Raw genomic sequence first — 23,869 nt, 5'->3', positions numbered from 1 at the left:
CAGGCGCGCGAACTTTACAATAATCGACATTCGGACCGGGACAGACGCGGTAGGTCTTTGTCACCACGAGGCGAAAACTTTGATTATAAACACTTTTTGACCGTCCGGAAATTTAAGATCTTCCGCTATTCTAAGAATGACATACATCCATGTGCATGGCTAGATCAATTTATGTACGCACTTCCACCAAATTGGCCACTAAGTCACAAACTAGAATTCATGTGTGGATATTTAGAAAACGAACCGGCGACGCGGATGCGCGCACTCATTAGAGATTGTAATAATCTAAATGATTTTTATCATGCATTTCTATCGGCATATTGGTCCGAAAACACGCAAGACAGAGTCAAACACAGTCTTATTATGCAGCGTAATTTTAAACAGTCTGAGTTCCGTACGCCGGCAGAGTACTTTGAAGACATGATTCGAAAGAATCAGTTCTTGTCCAACCCTTATAGCCCGACTGAATTAATTCGCATTTGTTTAACTAAGCTGCCACAATCCATAGGACAAATTGCTTTAGCCGGAAGATGTAAAGACGACATTGAGACTTTTAAGACTTTGCTACAAGAACTCGAGTACGACAATGACGACGGGACTACCTGTAATTTTTTCAGTAACAGTAATTATTATAGATTTTCAGATAAAAGGGACAGTGATCGGAACGGGCGTTATATGGGTAATTTTGAGAATGACAGACGTAACAGACACGACAATAGATACCAGCCCTATGACAATAACAGACGTTCTAACAGAAATTACACAGACAATAGCGGTAATTCGTACCGGAATGATCAATCATACGGAAACAGTAATCGGTATCATCAGGACAGAAATCATTCATACAGTAATAGAAATTCTTACTACAGAAATAATCAGGGTAGTAGATACAACAATAATTTCAGAAATGACAGTCGAAATTACACAAGAAGTAGTTATGCAGACAGACAGGAAAACAGAAATTTTAATAACAGACACAACCAAGAATTTGTATCTAACAGACAGGAGGGACCTAATTGGCATCCTCCACGTGACAGAATTTCAGAGAGACAAGTGCAAATCGTAGAAATGGATCCGCGAAATGACGCGAATACTCAAAGACGTGACGCAAACAATCGACAATGACTTGCAGCTTCGGCTTCTGGCAGCAATATAGACGGTTCTGAAAGTAATGACACTACGACTTTACACTACGTACGCCTGGAAGACATGAGAGACATTTTGTTAGACGAAAAGGAAAATAATGTTGACGTATTTTTACATCCTGTTATTGAAGTATGTGTGGGTAAGAATAAGTTCACTGCAGTTTTAGATTCTGGGAGCCCATTGAATGTCATTAGTGAATCAGTTTTTCGTATATGTGTAAGAACTATTGCCTGTCCTGTGTTACCTATTTCTAAAACTACAATTCGAGGTGCTATTTCTGGAAAAAGTGTGGAAGTCAAACAACAGACCAACTTAAATTTCATTTGTCAAGGATACGAACTTTCTGCTAATTTTATTATTGTTCCATTACTCAGTACACAAATTATATTAGGTATGGAGTTTCTTAACGCACATAAGGCAATTCTGAACTTTAAAGAAGGAAGTGTAAATTTGACTGTTGCCGGAATGCCGAAATGTTTAAAATTTTTCGAGTGTTTAACAAGATCTGAGTCAGATACAAAATGTTTAAGGTTTCTTACTTCTGATGTTTTCGTTGAGCATTATGACGACAATGTGTTTATTCATGATAATGACAATAGATACAGAGACGCGATGGATGAGATAATTAATAGCGAAGAATTAATTAATGAAAAGGTTAAGAAAGCTGAAGTGCCAGATGACGTTGCAAGAGAAGAGCTGCACCACATTTTGACTTCACATGCTACAGTGTTTAGTCATCACACAGGAACTATACAAGGCTTACAATATTTATTTAAAGTAAAAGAACACACACCATTTCGCGGGAAAACGTACGCTATTCCTTTGGCTTACAGAGACAAGGTTAAGAATGAACTTCAGTACATGTTAGATCAGGGTATTATTGAGCCTGCAGTCAGTCCTTATACTAGGCCATTACACGTTGTTCTTAAAAAGGATGGATCAATTCGTCTGGTTCTGGATTCCAGACAGATAAATAATATCATCATTCCTGAAACTGACCGCCCGCAAAATTTAGATGAACTTCTTCAACATTTTCATGGAATTAAAGTCTTATCCACGATTCATATGCGCGCAAGTTTTGGCAAATAGAACTCCACCCTGACTGTAGAAAATATACTGCCTTTTTAGCCTTTGGTAACTGTTACCAATTTCGTAAATTACCGTTTGGACTTACTGTATCTTCAGCAGCATTTATTCGTAGCCTAAATGAAATTTTACCTGTTTATCTTCGTGACAACATTACTTCTTATGTTGACGACATTCTTATTGCTAAACGTTCTTGGAGTGAGCATAACAAAATTTTGGATTCATTATTACGTATTTTTGCACGAGTTGGCATGACAGTGAACTTGGAAAAATCTGAATTTGGTCGTTCTCAGGTGAAATTTCTCGGTCACATTATTTCTACAGAAGGTATTCTTCCTGATCCAGAGAAATTAGACGCTATTCGTAATTATGCTGTTCCTACCACAAAACGTGAGGTTCGTGGTTTCCAAAATTTTTGTGGAATGATGTACTTTTAAAAAATTTTTGTGGAATAACATACTTTAGAGAAACCAACAGCTAGACGTAAACATGCGGAGAGTACAAGGATACCGCGCTGTGTTTTGGCGGCGGCACATACTCAAAGCAACAGTCAAGTCTGCGCGCCGCACAAGGCAGTCGTTGACCGCGAACAATTGCTTCCTACGTCACGCGCCTACAGCTGATCGAGCGCTCAGTGCGAATGCACTGACAGCCGTAAACAAATACACAGTTTAATTTCTCCGACTAAATTCAGTATAAAGCTATAGTGACTTGATGAATTGTGTTATTAACATTCAGTATTTTTCAGGATACGGTTGTATAAAGTATTTAAGAACTTCAGGTAAATTCTGTGCGTGTCCGACGTTAAGACGACCTGCTATCGAGAAATTTTCAGGAAGAATGTAATTTCGAAGAAGAAAGTGATTAACTAAAAAAAAAAAGGGTAACTATTAATTGAGTTTATTTTTCAGGTAACATAAATTCACTTAGGTACGTACTTTAGACGTAATTTGCTGCTTGCGATTACGTGACTCATACTTTGTGCTAAATTTTATGTTCTATGAATTTACGTGTGAAGCGACGTGCTTGCGTACGTTAACTGATTTTGACAATGATTATTAATGAACTGGGTTGTTGTTTGTATATATTATGCATCGCTTGGCTGCTATGCTTTTTCACTGATGTCATATTTTTTCTATTATGTGCCTGCTGTGCTTATTTATTTAAATTATAGTTGTAACCTGATTTATTGTGCTGATGTGTTTAGGTATGTAAGTTATAATTTGTGATTTATCTGCCTGCGCCTTCATGTTTACTTATTAAGATTACATATGAACATTTATTTGCTTATGCTGATATGATGCTAATGACCTGTTTATTACGTAAGATATATGTTTGCTGCTTTTTGTATGGATTACATATTTACACATTTCTGTTTTGTTGCCATAACTGCTCTTTAATTTGGTATATAGAAATGCTGATAGAAGGTGTACAAACATAGAGTTTAGGTCACACTGTGGTATTAATTATAGATTGTTCACTTGGCAGAGCCTCGTTGTAGGATTTGTGCTGCATCCACTTTTTGACATTCTGTTCTCTACTGGTATATTTACTCGCTATTGCTTGTTTTGCTTACGCTCAGTGCCTTACATTTTTAAGATAAGAAAATTAACTGCTATAATTCGACGAACGACATTAGTACAAGAAAGTCATTGAAGTCACATGAGCTGAGGTTTTATGGAAGCTGTATAAATTTATGCTAATAGGAAGGAGGCTAACGACATGACATACCAAAGCTAGGTTTAGACCATTGACAGTTATTACACTGCATTTTTTTGTGAGCAATTGAAATAGGAAGTGACACTTGACACAAGAAATACTCCACATGTTTGCTTCTGTTTGCCATAATTCTTGAAGTGGTGTACACACTGTGAAACATTATGATTATTCACACTCCGTAATCGTACTTAATTACTGAGAGTTATTCGAACTAAGTCTGTTAGAGGTCAGGTATGCATTTCTTTTATTTAATGATGGACAAGGAACCAAAATGTATCTTATAATTTATAATGAGTAGAAGATTGGGCTCAGATGGATTACACAGAGGTTGTGTGTTGACACTGTGTCTTCGGATTGTATGGGATGCTGAATTGAAGTTGCATTAGGATTTTATCTGTACTTGTTCGAGGAGACTGACTAGAGGAAAGAATTGTTATGGAAGTGAAATGATATTGGTGCTGAGGTTTATATTTATCGACGTATTATTGAGGTATAGAGATTATATGAAGTTGATGATTATTGGAGTTTTTGTGGACAAGAGGTAAGGTAAATGATATTGATGATAAGAGTTATATGTATCGACGTATTGAAGAAGTATTAGTGACGTATTGAGATTATGTGATGCTGATGATTATTGGAGTTTTGGTGTATAAGAGGTAAAGTAAGTGAGGAGCATATTTTTTTTTTGTTGGTCTTATGGAACAAGGAGGATGAAGAGAGCAGACTAGAACACTAAAATAGAAGGAAGATAGTCTATACACACACTTTGTTAAATCACTAAGCAGTATATACTTTTTTTTGGAGAGAGGAAGTAATTGCATATCTTGGCTCACTGACAGTTGTTCAACAACAGTACATTTTGATCTGGCTTGGCAAACATTGGTCTTGACATGATGACTATGACGTTGACTTAACTATTATTGACTATTATACATTGCTGCCAGTACTACTTGATACACATGAAGAACATCAGATTTAGACAGAATTTCATTTACACAATTAACACTATTCAGTTACACAGTAGTACTTAATGTGGATGAGAGATGAGTGAGTGTGTTCTGTGTGTTTTCCTTTACTAATCCTACCCACCTATCTCCTAAATATTATTTTATTTGTTGGTAGTGGCTTGCACTGACACCATAAATATTATGGGTCTACTGGTATTTGTGTATTGTAATAGTTAATAGGACAATTATCTGATATCATTTGTGTGTTTGTTATGATTTGTATGTTACTGTAAAAGCATTTGTATGTGCATTCAAACTATTGTTCATGCCTGAACTGTCTGATTAGTGAAGATAAATATTTTGAACTGTTACCTGCACTTTTCAACATGATGTGTGACATTTGGTCGTGTTTAATTTCTGCTGATGAACTGTGTGATCAGTGATTGTAAAAAAAAAAAAATTATGGACTGTTACTTGTACCCTTTCTTCATGATTGGTGCCACTAGGACATGTTTAAATTCTGCTCATAAACTCTGATGAACAGTGTGATCAGTGCTAGTGAATTTGATGGAACTGCCTCTGCTGAGAGATGTGACTTGTTGGTGTCTGCACCTGCTCAACATTGCTGGGTGCAACTGATGAACTGTTTCTACAGAAATGAAGTCACTTGTTGCTGTCTGCACCAACTCAACTTTACTGGGTGCCACAGATGGAACTGCTTCTACTGAAATAATGTCACTTGTTGCTGGGTGCACCTGCTCAACATTGCTGGTTGCAACTGATGGATTGCTTCTACTGAACTACTGTGAATTGTTGCGGGGTGTACCTGCTCTCAACATTGCTGGGTGCAACTGATGGACTGCTTCTACTGAAATGATGTCACTTGTTGGTGTCTGCACCTACTCAACATTGCTGGGTGCCTCTGATGGATTGCTTCTACTGAACTAATGTGAATTGTTGCGGGGTGTACCTGCTCTCAACATTGCTGGGTGCAACTGATGGACTGCTTCTACTGAAATGATGTCACTTGTTGGTGTTTGCACCTGCTCAACATTGCTGGGTGCAACTGATGAACTGTTTTTACTGAAATGAAGTCACTTGTTGCTGTCTGCACCTACTCAACATTGCTGGGTGCCTCTGATGGACTGTTTCTACTGAAATGATGTCACTTGTTGGTGTCTGCACCTACTCAACATTGCTGGGTGCCTCTGATGGACTGCTTCTACTGAAATAATGTCACTTGTTGCTGTCTGCACCTGCTCAACATTGCTGGGTGCAACTGATGGACTACTCCTACTGAAATGGTGTCACTTGTTGGTGTCTGCACCTGCACTCAACATTGCTGGGTGCAACTGATGAACTGTTTCTACTGAAATGAAGTCACTTGTTGCTGTTTGCACCTGCTCAACATTGCTGGGTGCAACTGATGAACTGTTTTTACTGAAATGAAGTCACTTGTTGCTGTCTGCACCTACTCAACATTGCTGGGTGCCTCTGATGGACTGCTTCTACTGAAATAATGTCACTTGTTGCTGTCTGCACCTGCTCAACATTGCTGGGTGCAACTGATGGACTACTCCTACTGAATTGGTGTCACTTGTTGGTGTCTGCACCTGCACTCAACATTGCTGGGTGCAACTGATGAACTGTTTCTACTGAAATGAAGTCACTTGTTGCTGTTTGCACCTGCTCAACATTGCTGGGTGCAACTGATGAACTGTTTTTACTGAAATGAAGTCACTTGTTGCTGTCTGCACCTACTCAACATTGCTGGGTGCCTCTGATGGACTGCTTCTACTGAACTAATGTGACTTGTTGCTGTGTGTACCTCTTGAACTTTACTGAGTGCCACTGTTAGAACTGTTTCTACTGAAATGATGTTACTTTTTGCTGTCTGCACCTACTCAACATTGCTGGGTGCCACAGATGGACTGTTTTTACTGAAATGGTATCACTTGTTGGTGTCTGCACCTGCTCTCAACATTGCTGGGTGCAACTGGTGAACTGCTTTTACTGAAATGAAGTCACTTGTTGGCGTCTGCACCTGCTTAACATTGCTGGGTGCATCTGATGGATTGCTTCTACTGAACTAATGTGACTTGTTGCTGGGTGTACCTGCTAAACTCTACTGGGTGCAACTGATGAACTGCTTCCACTAAAAAGATGTCACCTGTTAGTGTCTTTTTTTTTTTGTATAAACTAATCATTGAAAGCATTTTATGTGAACATTTGTATAAACTGATTTTTTTGTATATTGTGTAAACTATTATGTAAAGTCACATGTATGAAAAGAAGTTGTATTGCTTACTGTATTTCATATATTAGGTTAGTAAAAGGTCAGTGCAAAGCCAAAATTTTTAACTAATTATGTGATACTTAGGTATTAATATTATCTTTTATTTTTGTCTGTATTTTTCTGGACGAATTTGGTGGTATTTTCACCACCAATGCTGGCAAAAATACCATCAAATTCTGGCCTGTGGAGGAGGGGCATATGAAAGGCGGCTACACTGTGCCACTGCGCCAGAGAGTGCGCCAAAGAGTACTATTAGGCCGCCTCCACAGTGCGTGTTAAGAGTTCGTAGCAGTCAGTGCTTGGGGAGAACTCGTTGAGGTCAGTGCTTGTTGAGAGTTCGTGGAGGTCAGTGCTAGTAGAGAGATCGTAGAGGACAGTATGTGTTAAGAGTTCGTACCGAGATGTGCTAGTGGGCACTGCTTGTCGTGAAGTCGGAGTAAGATGTAATAATGGAGAGTGTTGTTCCATGTTTTATGCAGTTATTTGATGGGAGAGATAGCAGATGTTATTGTAATGAGTGCATTTCGTCAATATATATGAAGGTAAAAATTACAATGTTCTTTTATTAATTGTTTGTCTGAAATAATGCGTCACTACAGGTTCAGTCAACAAAGCATCTGGCTTATGTTCTTGTATTAGAGTGAATTCTGGTTTTCTTGCGTAATTATAGTTTTCTAAATTTCTTTTGTCACGTCAGCATAGTTGGTATTTAAAAATTCTTGTCTTGTTGGAAAAGAACCGTGCCAGATGTGGACGTTGAGTCACACTCCCACATACAGAACAGTGACTTTTGTGCTTATTGGTTTCGTAGATTTTGCAGTTGCTGGGGACTTAATTAATTGTGTTTACGAAAATTTTCTTACATTGTTTGTTGCAGTCAGATAGCGTAATAATACTAGTCAGGGCCAACCGATTACGAGACGTACGTAATCGGACTTACAGCTAACATAAAATCATTTTCAATCATATATATTTAATTAAGCCCCCATGCAATGTGTGTGTGTGTGTGTGTGTGTAAGAGAGAGGGAGAGTATAAAAACGCATAACTGTAATGAGCCTCTATATTTTTCCGTTCATTATTTTGCTTTATTTATTTTGTTTCCAATAAGTGTCAGAATGGTCAAGTAATACATTTATCAAATCAATAACGTGTCTACCAGCTGCTTATAATCAAACTGGTAGTGTTCAAGTACTGCACTGCAGGCCGCGCACATCGCAAGATGCTGAAACGTCGAAGATATGTTCATTAATCGGTTCGCTTGTGGAGTGTGCTAGAAAAATAAAGTAATAGGTACACTTCCGGTCAAAAGTGAAAATATGGCGCTGTAAGCAGTCGGAATCTGAAATATCTCCCTTTGTGACATTAGTACGCAGTTCATCGCTTGGTGACGGGTTTTGATTTGTTTTTGCAAGTAACTCTTGGTGTAAAGGTTTGAAAAATATGAATTTTTTATTACGAAAAGCAATGGCTATCAAGAATAAAGACCGTTCACTGCCGGAAAAGTTATTTTATCAGATCGGCAACAATAGTAGGGCTCCATTGCAGGAATACCGTAGACAGAAACAGCTGTGTATGTGCCCTGTGTCAACCAGTCTGCTAATGAATAAGGGTGAATTCGGTGGTGCAGCAGCGAAACATAGTCGGTCCTATCACACGGCAGATGCTGATGAAATTGCTGTAGCAATAGGCGACCGTGCGGCACAATCTTGAAATTCTGCAGCCAGTGTTCGAGCTGAGCCACTAGAATTCTTTACCCCCATAGTCAATAGTTCGGAAAAATTTGCGGCGCATTTTACTTTGGTAATCACACAAGATTCAGAATGTGTACCAAATGAGGCCTCCAGATAAGTTACAACACCATGAGCTTGCCCTTTGTTTTCGTGGTCTGCGTGGAGGAAATGGACGACACGTGGCTGGGGGATATTCCTTGGATGGTCGAGGCACATTTTACTCTGCACAGTGCCGTAAATGCAAAGCACTGTCGCATATGGAGTTCTGCTTCACCACATGTCGTGCGGTAAGATCTACTACACTCAGTTTATGTGACTGTGTGGTGTGATATCACAGGCTCCTTCTTTCTCGGTGCCGGCCTCTCTGGCCAAGCGGTTCTAGGCGCTTCAGTCCGGAACCGCGCTGCTGCTACGGTCGCAGGTTCGAATCCCGCCTCGGACATGGATATGTGCGATGTCCTTAGGTCAGATGGGTTTAAGTAGTTCTGAGTCTAAGGGACTGATAACCTCAGATGTTAAGTCCCATAGTACTTAGAGAGATTTCACCCATTTCCTTCCTCGGTCTGTTTTTGTTCGACGAGATTACGCCTCGCGGGTCTATAAAGTGACATCTCCACTCTATAAGTGTCCCCTTGTGAAACGCGTGATTCCAGCTTTAAAAAAAGCAACATGTCCACACCACTGTTTTAGTGGAAGATGGGACGACACCACATGTCGCTTTCCAGGTGAAAGAGTTGCCTTGAGAAACCTTCCACAACTGCTGTATCATTTCTAGGCAGTTACAAGATGTGTGGCGTTCCCGATTCCTCTACTTAGATCCATGTGACTTCTGGATGTATGGATATCTGTAATATGCTCTCTGTCTGGGATGAATTAGGATTCCTTCTCGTCTGAGGGATAACATACAACGATATATCGTTTTGACTACACTGGAGATGGTGTGAACAACTGTCGACCATGCCATGATATGAATGCAAAATGTCGCAGATTTGCAAGACCATATGGAACTCATTTTTTATCTTGTAACCCATCTAGTAATAAACTTGTCAGGACCACCGTCATCATGGATTTGATCGTTCCTCCCCTTTCCCTGCATCCACACCATATTCTGACCACTTACAGAACCATATTCTCACCTGACGGCAGAAAGTGTAACTATTATTTTTTACAGCATACTCTGCGATCGAACTGATTAATGACTACAGCACTGGAAACAGCTTAATTATAATCACCTGGTATGTCTTTCTATATATCTTTTGTATAAGAGAGCATGATTTCGACTACCGAAATTGAACAGTCGAGTGGTAGGGCTGTGACCAGAGATACACAGCTTGTTGATATGTGGCGTGTCTAGTGAGTTAGTTGGTTTTCAAGTATGAAGACACGGATAAAATATTTAAATCAATAGATGTACCGTATCGCGTGAACCACAGAAAAACAGTGATTAATACTGAGTAAACTGTGAACTGTGCGCTCTACTTTTATGCGAAAGTGAACTTCGAAAATTAAAAACGTGAAATAGACAGAAATTTGTGTCTCATTGGTGAAACAATGCACGTCCATGATATCAGCTTTGAACGTTACGGGGAACTTGCTTTGATTTGAAGTAGCCTTGAACTGTGTTAAGTCAGTCATTGTGCTGAGATTATTTCATGTGTGTTACAGAGCAGGGTGATATATGAACAAATGTACTCCATAAATATGTCTATGCCACGCATTTCTAATTGTGCACACTCTGCAATTGCAATCCCACTGAGTGAAGGTCAGGAGTGGTATTTTTACCTGCAAACAACTGTAGACGACTTTCTTATTAACGCAGATTCATTAAATATCAGCACCATGCATCGTCGTCACTGCACTATCTCAGAATGCTGCAACGAGGGGAAATGTGGGCAAAGCAGAGAACTTCGAAAAAGACAGCGATATTAGATTAGCCTCTCATATGATAATGTAATGCAGTATTTGTTTTCTCTTTTGTTGCTGTCCCATTATTGTAATTTATCGGCCTACTACAAGACTGACATTGTAACGGGACCAACATATAAATGTAGTGTTTGTTCCATGTATCCTACCTACATTTTTTACTAAATCTGCTCCCAGTCATTCAGTGTATTAACTGTATTTCCCACATCCAGATTTCCCACATTGTAAATAAATATTTTGTGAAATGAACAGTGTGGTGTCACTGCCAGACACCACACTTGCTAGGTGGTAGCCTTTAAATCGGCCGCGGTCCGTTAGTATACGTCGGACCCGCGTGTCGCCACTATCAGTGATTGCAGACCGAGCGCCGCCACACGACAGGTCTAGGGAGACTTCCTAGCACTCGCCCCAGTTGTACAGCCGACTTTGCTAGCGATGGTTCACTGACAATTTACGCTCTCATTTGTCGAGACGATAGTTAGCATAGCCTTCAGATACGTCATTTGCTACGACCTAGCAAGGCGCCATTACCAGTTACTATTGATGCTGTAAAACATGTACCGTCACGAGCGATGTTCACCAATTACGGATTAAAGTTAAGTATTCCAGCAGCTACGTACGTTATTTGTTAGTCTCACTTCCTTGTCCAGTTCCAGACCTCACGCCAGCCTGCGTGAGCTTAAACGCGTGCCATCCGGCTTCTTCCTAGTGGATTGGCTGTCTTGCCAGTCCACAACAAACAGCTTCTTCAACAGTGTTTATTCGTCGTGCACGTGAACCTATCATATGTGTGCTTTCTTGTGATTGTCCGAAAACCGCAGCACGAGAGAAATTTAAATTTGGCAGTTAAGATACACGTGTCTGGGACTGGTTTGTTTACAATATTTCACGAATTACTTGTGATGGACGCGTCAGATCAATCCCAGTAACTAGGCACAGTTTTGGTGGCACATGCACTTATTATTCAACTACGTAGGTACTACCTGCTTGCGGCAACTATATTTAATGCCAGAGAGCGACGTTTATGCTATTTTCTGGACTCTTGTTTTATATGTTTAAGTGAAGTTCAGGACGAGTGTGTACGTGTAGTTTGATTCCTCCTGAAAGTATCTCATATTTAACTGCTATTTTCAAATTTCAAAATCCCACTCTCGACTAACACTAAGGTTCAGTTGAAATTAGTGGAGTTGGGTCGCCAGTTCATTGTTTTATAATTTACACTATTTACATAACCTTGGTTTTTAAAAATATAGTTTAGTGTAATCACTTCTTTTAACTACACTGGTTCTGATGATTTTTGTAACACCCAACCGCTTTTGTCATCATGTTCGTAATCATCATGATGAATTTCATAATAGATCATCCTGAAGGATGAAAACAGCCTCACCACTACTCATACTGTAACGTCGATTTCTGCAGCCAACTCTACTTTCTTGCAGAATTGCTAGATATTCTGGAGAGGTTCTATGAATTTTAAAAGGTAAGAAAAGGTACTGGCCCATAAGTGAAGGTGTGACGACGAGCGCTGTAAGTCCTTTTTCCTTAAACTGGGCCGGCCGGGGTGGCCAAGTGGTTCTAGGCGCTACAGTCTGGAACCGCGCGACCGCTACCGTCGCAGTTTCGAATCCTGCCTTGGGCATGGATGTGTGTGATGTCCTTAGGTTAGTTAGGTTTAAGTGTTTCTAAGTTCTAGGGGATTGATGACCTCAGAAGTTAAGTCCCATAGTGCTCAGAGCCATTTCTGAGCATTGAACTGGAAGGTTACGGGTTCCAGTTCCGATTCGTCATACTGTTTTAATTAGCCAGGACATGTGAAAGAAGTACACACGGCGCTGCAGAGTGAAAGAGTATTTGGGTATCTTATGATGGCCCCGCATTTCAGTACATAAGTGTTTAAGGGACATGTAACCTACACAGCTAGTTTAACCCATTGATGCACTTGTCCACTGCAGTGGATAGGTTTCAAAGAATTAACAGCTGTCTACCTCAGGGTTAAAACGTATATAAACAAAACTTATCCGCAGAAGAATTTGACACTCGAGGAAAGTTGTTGCTTAATATGTGTTCACATGACAGGAGCAAAATTCCCATAACATCGACACTGCTTTAATGCAAGACGAGAAATCCGCCGCTGGACTTGTGAACAAGGAACGCTGTTAGCCTCTCCGGTTACAAACTGTTAAGTGACGTCAGTGCAATTGTGGGTGTGACAGGGGAGGGAAGGAGAGGCTGAGTCCTTTGTTTGGAGGACGCCCCGCCGGCAGACTCTGGAGGGACTTCCGCGCTGAACGTCGCATTGTGCAGCTACTGTTTCCCGGACGGCTCAGGCGCAACCTGCGAGGTATTACACCTGTCGAGCACCTGACGTCATCCGCTCTCTGTCCCAGTGCGGTCGCCGCTATTCCGAGATCAGCCTGCTGTTCCTGGTGTTGCGCAGTTCGAGAACTTCTGTGGTCTTGATCCCAACACGTTCCAGTTGTTACGCAGAACTGACATCGACTAGTCGTATGCCACATCTCCTACACGTTCATAGATGTCTGTTCATTTCAGTTTGTACCTACTTGCCTCTTAGTATGCATACTGAGGCCACGGATTTTTCTTTTTCGTTTATTATCCATCATGAATACTTCATTGAAAGGTGTGCTTCATAAAATATTCGATCAAGTACTCTTTCTATTTGCGTTTACACATCCCCATAACACTGTGCTATGAATTCTTCCATTAAGTTTCAAGTATGTTTGTGAAATCAGAAAACGATAAAAAAAGTTTGAAATCAATTTATGCTGAAATAGTGAAGTTCTTTACTATACAGTTTAAATCCAAAGTAAGTTTTCAAAAATTCATTACATTCTGTTGTATCAGAATTAAACCATAAAGTTATTATCCTTGCAAAACAAAACGAGACTTGTAAATTTAAAATTAAAGGTAACTGTAATGACTACGAATTGCAATGGCTCTGCCCGCAATGTACGCTACAGTTTAGTCGTAAGGAGATTACAAGTAAAGAAGAGATTGACAGTTCATTACTAATCGAGAATATTATTCAGTAATAAGTGAAACCGACTTTTTTCTCTGCCCAATAATGAGAAAAGCTGTGTAGCACAGAAAACCGACTGATCATCGAACTGTTCTTTTTTAATGTGCAAAAAGTAAATTTTACCCAAAATATTAACTTTACAAGCGGATGTACCTTTGCTTCGTTCTTGTAGCACTATTAGGCTTAGATGTCCAATAAATACATGAATTTTTGTAATATGACAAAGAGACGCGAGCTATACGTAGTAGGATCATGCTGTAATGTTTCTGGTTTTTCCGCCATCATATTCAGGTACAAGAAGCTCTTCTTAGAGCAGTTGAGATGGCGGCAGTTGGACGGTGACGTAATGTGGTGTGAGGTACTGATGACAGATGGTTTGTTCGGTACGGGTATCGTGAGAAAGACCACCTAAATTGTGGACCTTCTGCGTGATTGGCTGCTGCGTTAGGAAGTTTCGCACCAAAATGGTAATCTTCTATTATTAATATTAGATGAACTAAACAGCGTGAAACGTTCCCTTTGAACAATTATACAAGACTGTGCTTAAACTGACATACAATATTTTTAGCGCAACGCAATCTGACTTTCAAAAATCCCTGCAAAAGAATGGCCCTGAGTAACATTAAACTATACCTTTCAGAAATCACTTACCTCACAAAAATCTTCATTACTCGAACTACTGCAGTACAGCGAGCCACTACTGCCAGCTAAATAAAAGATTCAAACTACAGAAGGCACTAACTACTGATAGAGATAGTTAGCAAATGAAAGATATTAATAGAGAACAAACAATGTATTTACCTTAGTATCATCAAAAGTCATAATATATGTAGCAGTTCATGACAAATTACAAAACTCCGCCATCTCTCACCCCACATCCACCACTGCTGGCGGCTCACCTCCAACTGCGCAACGCTACGCGCTGTTAACAGCCCAGCTGCCCAACACTACAATGGCGAGTATTACAACAATGCAAATCAGCCACAGACTGCACACAGCACAGCAAGTGATTTTCATAAAGAGGTGGCGTTACCAATAAAAAAACCTAAACAGCCTATATACATAGCCCCCATGCTCCCCACAAAAAATTTTACAAATTGGTTTGGGCAGAGGCCAATACAGATTTGAAAAAATTTTTCATAATTACAATAACAAAGAAATCAAATGCACACACTTATTGATACAATGTTGGTCAAAAGCTAAAATTTTCTCACAGTCCATAAAGATAGTCCTGATCATTCATCATAATAGTAATTAGAGTTTTTTTTCACAAAGTCTCATTAGTAAAAGAAATTGCACACAGAAGTAGTGGATTTCCATGCAGTCTTGAAGAAGTAGTGTTGTCCTGCCAACGGAAAGACAGTGCTGACTCTTGACATGCAGACAGGTAATGGGCCACAACAGAGCAAACCCACAGCATAGTCAATCGAAGTTTTGAAGAGTATTGGTAGGTAGGTCATCACAGAGTATACCCACTGTGGTCCTGGTAGAGATTATGGTATTGGTGGGCCACCAGAGGTGCAGACCCACTGCAGTCCTTGTAGAAATAATGGTATTGGTGAGTCATCAAAGGTGTAGACCCACTGTAGTCCTAGTAGTAATAACGGTATTGGTGGGTCATCAAAGATGCAGACCCACTGCAGTCCTTGTAGAGATGGTCAGCAGCCATCTGTTGTGACTGTGCAGGTGCACAATCACCACTGAAGAGACTTGCGGATAATGTAGCAAGTCCATAACCACCACTTGTGCACTCACAAAGTTTTTGGAATTGTCCTTAGAACCAGCAATGCTGTTATCCAGTCCCTTGCTGAATTATTAACACACGTGCAAACACTATCAATCCCACATTCTTACATATTGTGCATTACTATGACCAACAGAAATGTGTGCAGTGAAATTAATGCTTACTAGTTACTTAATTAGATGAACTGGTGTCAATTACAATATTATAACATGAGAATACAATTACAAAGGTACAAAATACATCATTAAAGAACATAGCAATATAGATAACAATTGTAGTAACACAGGCTTTACAAAAGAATAGAAATAAACATATACATCAGTGTTACAGGAGTTATGACATAAGTACATACATAAAAGATCAGAATAACTTTCGAAACATCAATTTCACACATGAGCATTAAAACAAAACAGAACAAGTAATGTGTAAACATCTTTACAAAGTAAATGACATAGTATTAGAAAAATTCTACAACATAAATCTTATTAGCTAAACACTTAAAGACAGGAAAAACACAAATACACAATGGTACATACACACATAGCAAAATAATACAAAAGGAAAGGACAGGGTTTGTTTTACTACAGTATTTTGGATGGAGATCTCCCTTGGTTCATCATTATTCCCAAAAGTCCTATCTATACCTGATTTCTGTACTTTTTTTTCGTATAACTTCTCAATGCATTTTTTTCCTATTGTCCATAGTCAGTTATGTAGTCTACCCCTTCTTAAGCTAACTTAAATCTACGGAGCTCAGATGCTAAACTAAGGGACGAGGCAATGCAGCAGCACAAAACAATTAAAACACACAGCAATCATCAAAAATACAAATGGCGAAGCAAGCAGCATAAATTACAACTAATATAATGCAATGAGCAGCAAACAAGAAAAATAAATCAGTAGTAAACTGGCTTAGCAGAGTAACACAAATTAAAATTCAGTAGCACTATGCCTGGCAAACAGCAGAAGCAAATGATATAACTAGTACCTAAACATGACAAAGCTCAAACAGAAAAAATTTTACACTAAAGACAACAATGCAGATAAGGGAAACGTATATTCGCATCTTAATGTCTATGTAATTAAAGTGGTGCACCACAAGAAGTTATTCTACCAAAAAAGTTACCAAGTACTTGATAAGAAAATTATGAATGCAGTTCCTGTGAAGGTAAACGTCTTTTTGTGCTCCCTCATTTTTTTTTAAATTATTATTTACTCGATATGTAGACAGAAAATATTTATATTAGTAAATCTATAAAATTTTATTTTAACCAATGCTGCAGTGCAGCTAGAAACTAGATATTAAACAAAATGAGTAAATAAATACATAAAGGCAAGCCATATGGCATTTCTCTCAATTAGCAAGACAATAGCCGTGAAATGTTTCTCCGTTTCATTAGGCATTTTAGTAAATATCATAAATTAAGAGCTCCACAGTGTAATCATGTTTTTAAGTTTGAGGGTGTCGTATTTACGATGCTTTCTACAAAGGAATGTCGATAGCGAGGATAATGGCCTCCCCCTTTTTTTTCTACCACCTAATGGCTTTTTCTCAAGGCTGCTGGCACACCTGGCTGCTCACAACGAATTACGTCACAGTCACTTACCTTTCTTACCGAAATATTTACGACAGCAGTTTTCGCTACAGTGACAGTCTCATATAAAAATTTCACAGGTCGAAAATTTGCGTTACAAATGTGTAGAAACAAAATACTGTAAATATAACAGTGTCCAAAAAATTTTCGCCAGCATTGTGATACATTCACGCATATACACACATTTCATAACTCTTAAAGTACGATTCTTGGTTTCCAACAACCTTTTTCACAAACCAGAGACACCACTACTCATTATTCCTTACCTTATTCATCGACACTTCTTCAATATTTCATGACAACAGATACATAGAATACTCAGGTAACTCATATAGCATCAGCTTATTGATCATAAACATACCTCAACAGCATAATACACATCATTGTCATAATAATAACATCATAGCAGATCAATCACATCTCAAAATTGTCGTAGCTTTCTGAATATTTTAAACCTACAAAAACATTCTCTGCTCATTTCAAAAGTGTCATCTACCTCAAATGTACTTTATAAATCATGATCTCATACCAAATACATCATTCAAAGCTCTCATAGTATCACAATAGTTCCGAAAAAATATGAACAGTTCACAAAGTACAGACAAAATACAATTTCATAAGTGTGAAGTTACCCAACTGTGTAATTGCGTAAGCATGTGTCACTGATGTAGTAAAAAAATGTTTATCTCTTAGTTAAATGATCAGATAGCTGTGTAATTTGTGTGTTAGAGAAATATGGTACCGATGTGTAAAGTTGTATAAGCAAATACCATATTAGCTAGGGCTCCCTGTGCTTGCCAAACACATGGTACACAAAGTGAGCGTGTTCCCCCCTGAGGATTCATGTAATTATACCCTCAGGTGTTACAGATTACAGCAATGAAATGAAAAGTATCACTGAAAACTTTCTTTGTAATTCAAAAACCTTTAAAAATAAATGTTTTAAGTATAAAATTAATCACTCAAATACATGTACTGTAGCGTTAAACTGTGCGTCTGGTAAGATAATCTCTGTGGAAGTGTCGTAGTTGTCGTCCTACAAAAGCTAGGTTCTGCAGAAGCCAATGTACTTACCTCATGATAAACAAAAGTGAAATGCTTTGCGTATAGATATCTTAGTTATTACCCTTATTGCCATGATGAAGAAAGTACTGTGCTGTAACGTATTGTTGTGCTACGGAAAAGGCAGTCTCATTCTAGCTATACCACAAGCGTTACTACTAAAACATGTTTTACTTTCCAGAAGAATTCAGAAAAACTGTGCAGATATAAAGAAGATACAGCACAAAAGCAACAATGTAAATTGTGTCACACATTAGTAGTGTCGTGATATAACTGTGTAGCTGTCAAGGAAACTAAGTGCTAAGTCATCTTTAATCCCACAGAAAGTACTTCAAATAATGAATGTCTTTTCAAGTAAACCAAAATGTTGCATGAAAATCTCATTAGCAGTGCCAGTATATGTTCTAAGTATGTGAGCCTTATAGTCGTTACGTAATCGTGCAACTAACAAGCAAGAATGTACAAATACAACACTGTGTCGTCTGTTCACTATAAAAATGCAATCTTAATTTCTGTTTAAAAATGTTCCCTAGGTTCTAGACTGGATATTTGACTTCAAACAATGTTGCATGTTAACAGTTTCTTAAGTCTGACAAAGCATACTAGAAATGTGAAGTGAAAAGTTTTATGGCAAAGACAAAGTTAAAAAGCAGATTAACTCTCAATAAATGGTTTTACATGTGAAATGTGGTGTAAACCCTTACTCTTCCTAGTATGCAGAGTTTCAACTTCAACGCAATTATCATGTGGTATACGTCGGATTCTGTATGGTCCATTGTAAACTAGAAAGAATTTGTGACTCAAGTGTTTCTTCTTATGTGACAATGAATGAGCTTTAATGAGAACTTTCTGACCAATATACAATTTCTTTGCATTTGCTTTACCGTGTAGTTTTCTCCTTTTGTCTGCTGCAGATTTTATATTTTTAAGAGCCAAATCAATTATGTCTTTGTGTCGAAGTTTACGTGTATTCGGGAAAGGTACAAGCTCTCTGATTCTGTTCGGTGGTTCTTCATTCTTCAGAACAAGAGTAGGTGGTAAAGCAGTGGAGTCGTGAGGCATTTCATTCAGTACGTTTTGAAATAAGTGTAAATATCTGTCCCAATACTGATGCTTTCTGTGACAATAAAGTCTGCAAAGCTTATTTATTTCTTCCATAATCCGTTCAGACGGGTTACAATGTGGTGAGTACAATGAAATAAAAACGGGTTTGATTTTATGGTTGCGAAGCATGCGTGACCAAACAGCAGATCTGAATTGCTGTCCGTTACCTGAAATGACTTTACTAACGTGTCCAACTTCACGTAAGAAATTTTTAACAAAGGCGTTGGATACAGACCGTCCAGTGGCTTTACGTAACGGTGTGAAAGAAACAAATTTTGAAGTAAGTTCAACAGCGACTAGAACGTTCGAAAATCCATTAGATGTTCTGACAAGCGGTCCCAAGAGATCAACAGCAGCAAATTCTTTTAATTTAGAAGGAATAATAGGAAACAACGGAGCACGATGTGAGACAGTAGATGGTTTCGCCTTTTGACAAAGTTTACAAATAGACAAGACTCTTCGAATTCTTTTTTCCATATTGTTAAAATAACAAGTCGTTCGAAAAATATGATAACATTTTCGTGGACCAAAATGTGCGTAGCTGAAATGAATGTACCAAATGAGCTTATTAACAAAATCGTCTGGAATGCAAAGTACCCATAGCTTGTCATCAACAGTGCAGCGTTTGAAGAGTATGTTGTTTCTAACCAGGTAATAATGCCGAATCTGAGTGTGTGTCTTTTCATGCCATTTACTTTTGATGTCTTTCCAAATCGGATCTTTATCTTGTTCATGAGCAATGTCTTTTAAAGATGTGGTGCTGAGGTTTTCAAAGGCGACTTTCTGAATGTAAAGAATACTGAAATTTTTCTCGAGGTTGCCTTCTGTGTTACTTTTCTCAAGCCCAGCCGGTGCGCGTGACAGAGCGTCCGCAACAATGTTCTCCTTGCAGGGAATGTATACTATTGTGAAGCGGAATTCTTGCAGAAACAATGCCCAACGTTTTAACCTGTCATGATTTAATTTTGAAGACATAAGAAATTGTAATGCACGATGATCACTGTATACTTTTACGTGCTTACCAGAAAGAAAGAAACGGAATTTGTTAAATGCCCAAACGATAGCTAAAGCTTCTAATTCAGTAACGGAATAATTTTTTTCAGATTTTGTTAGCACTCAGCTAGCAAAAGCAATGGTTTTCTGAACGGTAGTGTCATTTTCTATGGCTTCTTGAAATAAATGGGCACCAAGACCGACTTTAGAAGAATCCGTGCTAAGGCAGAAATCTTGTAACAGATCTGGATGAGCTAGTATTGGCGCGTTAAGTAGCGATTCTTTCAAAGAATGGAATTCCAACTGTGCTTGTTCATCCCAGTTCCAAATAGTATTTTTTCCAGTGAGAGAACAAAGTTTTGGTGTAACAAGAATTTGCATGTTCAGAAAACGACGGTAAAAATTTACGAGACCTAGAAAACTGCGGACTTGTCTTTTTGTGGATGGAACTGGAATGGCTCTGATTGCTTCTAACTTTTCAGGATCCGGCTGAATACCTTCAGAAGAAATAATATGTCCCAAAAACCTCACCTTTGACCTACCGAATTCAGACTTTTCCAAGTTAACTGTAATTCCAGATTCTGTAAAAATACGTAACAAACTGTTGAGGATGCAATTATGTTGTTCCCATGAAGCTTCCGCTATTAGAATATCGTCCACATATAACGTGATGTGACGTTTTAAGAACTCAGGTAAAATGGAATTTAGCCCGCGAATGAATGCTGCCGAAGAAATGTTCAAACCAAAAGGAAGTTTCCGAAACTGATAACAAACGCCGAAACAAAGGAAAGCTGTGTATTTTCTACATTCTGGATGAAGTTCGATCTGATAAAAGCTGGATCTGAGATCAATAGAAGACAACACTTTTACGCCATTAAAATTTTGAAGAAGTTCTTCTGACGTTTGCGGCCTGTCTGTTTCAGGAATGATGATAGTATTTATTTGTCTCGAATCTAAGACAAGCCTGATCGCTCCATTTATCTTCTCGACAACATGTAATGGATTGTTGTGTGAGCTTACTGCAGGCTCAATAATGCCCTCATTAGGCATAGATTGTATTTTTGTTCTAACACGGTCCCTATAATGTGCTGGAATTATGTATGGTCTAACACAAAATTTAGTATGCTCACGAACACGAAATTGGTATTGAAATCTCTTGATTGTTCCTGTTTTGTGAGTAAAAACTGTGGAATGTGCTTGTAAAATCTCAAAAAGGTCCTGCCTATCAGTGTCATTACAATTCTCAATTGTTTGAATTTTATTCTGAATTAACTCATTAATTTCAAATATGCCGTCGATATCATCCCTGTCAGTACTTGCAGAGTGATTGTTAGTGTCTAGTTCCGTCGAAAATTCCGAACTGTTGCCCAACAGAAGGTAAAGCCGATTATTTTCCTCGTCATGGTTTGAGAGCCAATCTTCAAATTTCAAAGCTATTGACTTACCTTCTTTCTCTAAACTTATTTCAGCATCGTGAAAGTTTAAGATTGCTTTGTATTCATTCAAAAAGTCAACTCCCAATATAATTTCCGTCGACAATAATGGAACAATAAGAAAGTTCATAGAGAAGCTGTGGCTTTGACAAAAGAATTCTAAGTTGGTTTGTAGGCGTACATCTACATTTTTCCAAAGATTGCACCTTGTAATTTAATCTTACGTAACGGAAGTGTAGGACAATCGTTCGCTTTGTTGCATTTGCTAAAAGCTGTTTCACTAATTACTGAAATGGGACTGCCAGAGTCAAGTACTGCCGTAAATTTTACGTCATTTACAGTAATGTGAATCACAGGATATGCAATGTTGTTATGTTTGGCGTCGTGTTCCGGGAGTAAGATGTCCCTAATGTCTTCCATTTTTACGTAATTACTAGCTACGGCAGCTGCGTCGTCGGTTTCATAAGTACGTTTTGTGGCCGCCAGCGGTGTGAGTCATTGCCTATTGTCTCTTTGTTGGCGCGCGTCGTTATTGGGATTTGAGACCTAACTTCTACAAATTCACCGTGACGAGAGGGCCCTGCCCTGTTTAAATCCCGCCAGTTCTGATGCAATTCAGGTCTGTCGTTACGATCACATCGTCTGTCGTCATGTCGGTAGTTCCTGCAGTTTCTTTCTTGTCGGTTAAGTGGTGGAGATTTTCTCCCTGCGCACTGGACCGTTGCGTCTAAAGTTATTCTGTCTCCCTTGATAATCATTATTTTGGTTCCCAAATTGTCTGTTTCTCTGATTGTCTCTGTAATAGTCACTACCGCGGAGAGATAATCTTTCCCTGTAATTATTACTACTCTGCCAACGGTTGTCATACGGGTGGTGTCTGTTTTGGTCAGGATATGTGTTGTGAGAAAAGCCTTGTCGTGTCCAGTTATTATTTATTTCATCGCGGAATTGTGACAGATGTGACCTGTAATTGTTGTGCTCCTGTTTCCGCGATCCCCGATTGTCAGTGTCAATTTCCAGTTCTTGTAACAGTCCCTGAAAAGCCTCAATGTCTTCTTTGCAACGTCCTGCTAAAATAATATGTCGTAAATGTTCAGGTAATTTGATTAAGCAAATGCGGATGAGTTCTGAGGGGCTGTATGGGTTTGACAGGTACTCATTCTTGTGCAACATGTCTTCAAAATATTTCACAAGACTGGAGAATTCTGATTGTTCGAAATGTTTCATATGCTGAGAGGAAGGCATGGTAAAATTCTCCTTCACTGTGGCAATCGTGAATGACCGATCGCATTCTTACAGCTGGTTGATTCACTAAGTAGCGACACATAAATTCTAATCTGTGTTCTAACGACCAGTAGGGAGGAAAACAATGAGAGAATTGATGGAGCCATGCTTGTGGATGAATGTCGTTGCCAGAATTTTTAAATGTTTTGATTTTACGTGTAGTAATGAACAGCTTATAGTCAAAATCATCGTGTCGGCGAGTAGCATATCGGTCATTGTTACGTCGTGTCGGCGGTTCCATCTCAAAATTCGGTGCACCTTGCCAATTTCTTTCATAACTTCCGAAATGCGCTGTGTTATTATTTTGTGGCTGTTCCGTATTTCTATGTCCCTCTTCCTGTACTGGAGCGCGAGTGTCCTCTGAAATATGTAATTCTTGTATTACCTGTGTCAGCTGATCTTGTACTTCACGGATTTCTCTTTGGTGTTGCATATTAATTTGATTCAGATTTTGTTTCAGTTTCCTAATTTGTTCGCACTCTTCTGTGTCATTAAAGACTACCGGTTTTGTGTCATTCAGATTATCATCTACCTTCGTAGATAAATTAGTGAACTGATCCGAAAGTTCGGCTACCTTCTCCGATAGTGTACTTATTTCCTCAGTGTGTTTTTCTGAACCAAGTTTCAGAGTATCTACTGTGTCCTTTAAGTTTTCCTGAGCTTTTGCAAGTTGCGTAACCGAATCGGTAGATGCAACTGAGTCAAATTTAGCTTGCAAGGTCTCATGATTTTCATGAACAATAGTTTGCAGTTCTTTTATGGCTGCTTC

This window comes from Schistocerca americana, chromosome 5, assembly GCF_021461395.2.
Source record: "Schistocerca americana isolate TAMUIC-IGC-003095 chromosome 5, iqSchAmer2.1, whole genome shotgun sequence".
Taxonomy (NCBI): Eukaryota; Metazoa; Arthropoda; class Insecta; order Orthoptera; family Acrididae; genus Schistocerca; species Schistocerca americana.
Note: the sequence above shows the minus strand (reverse complement) of the source record.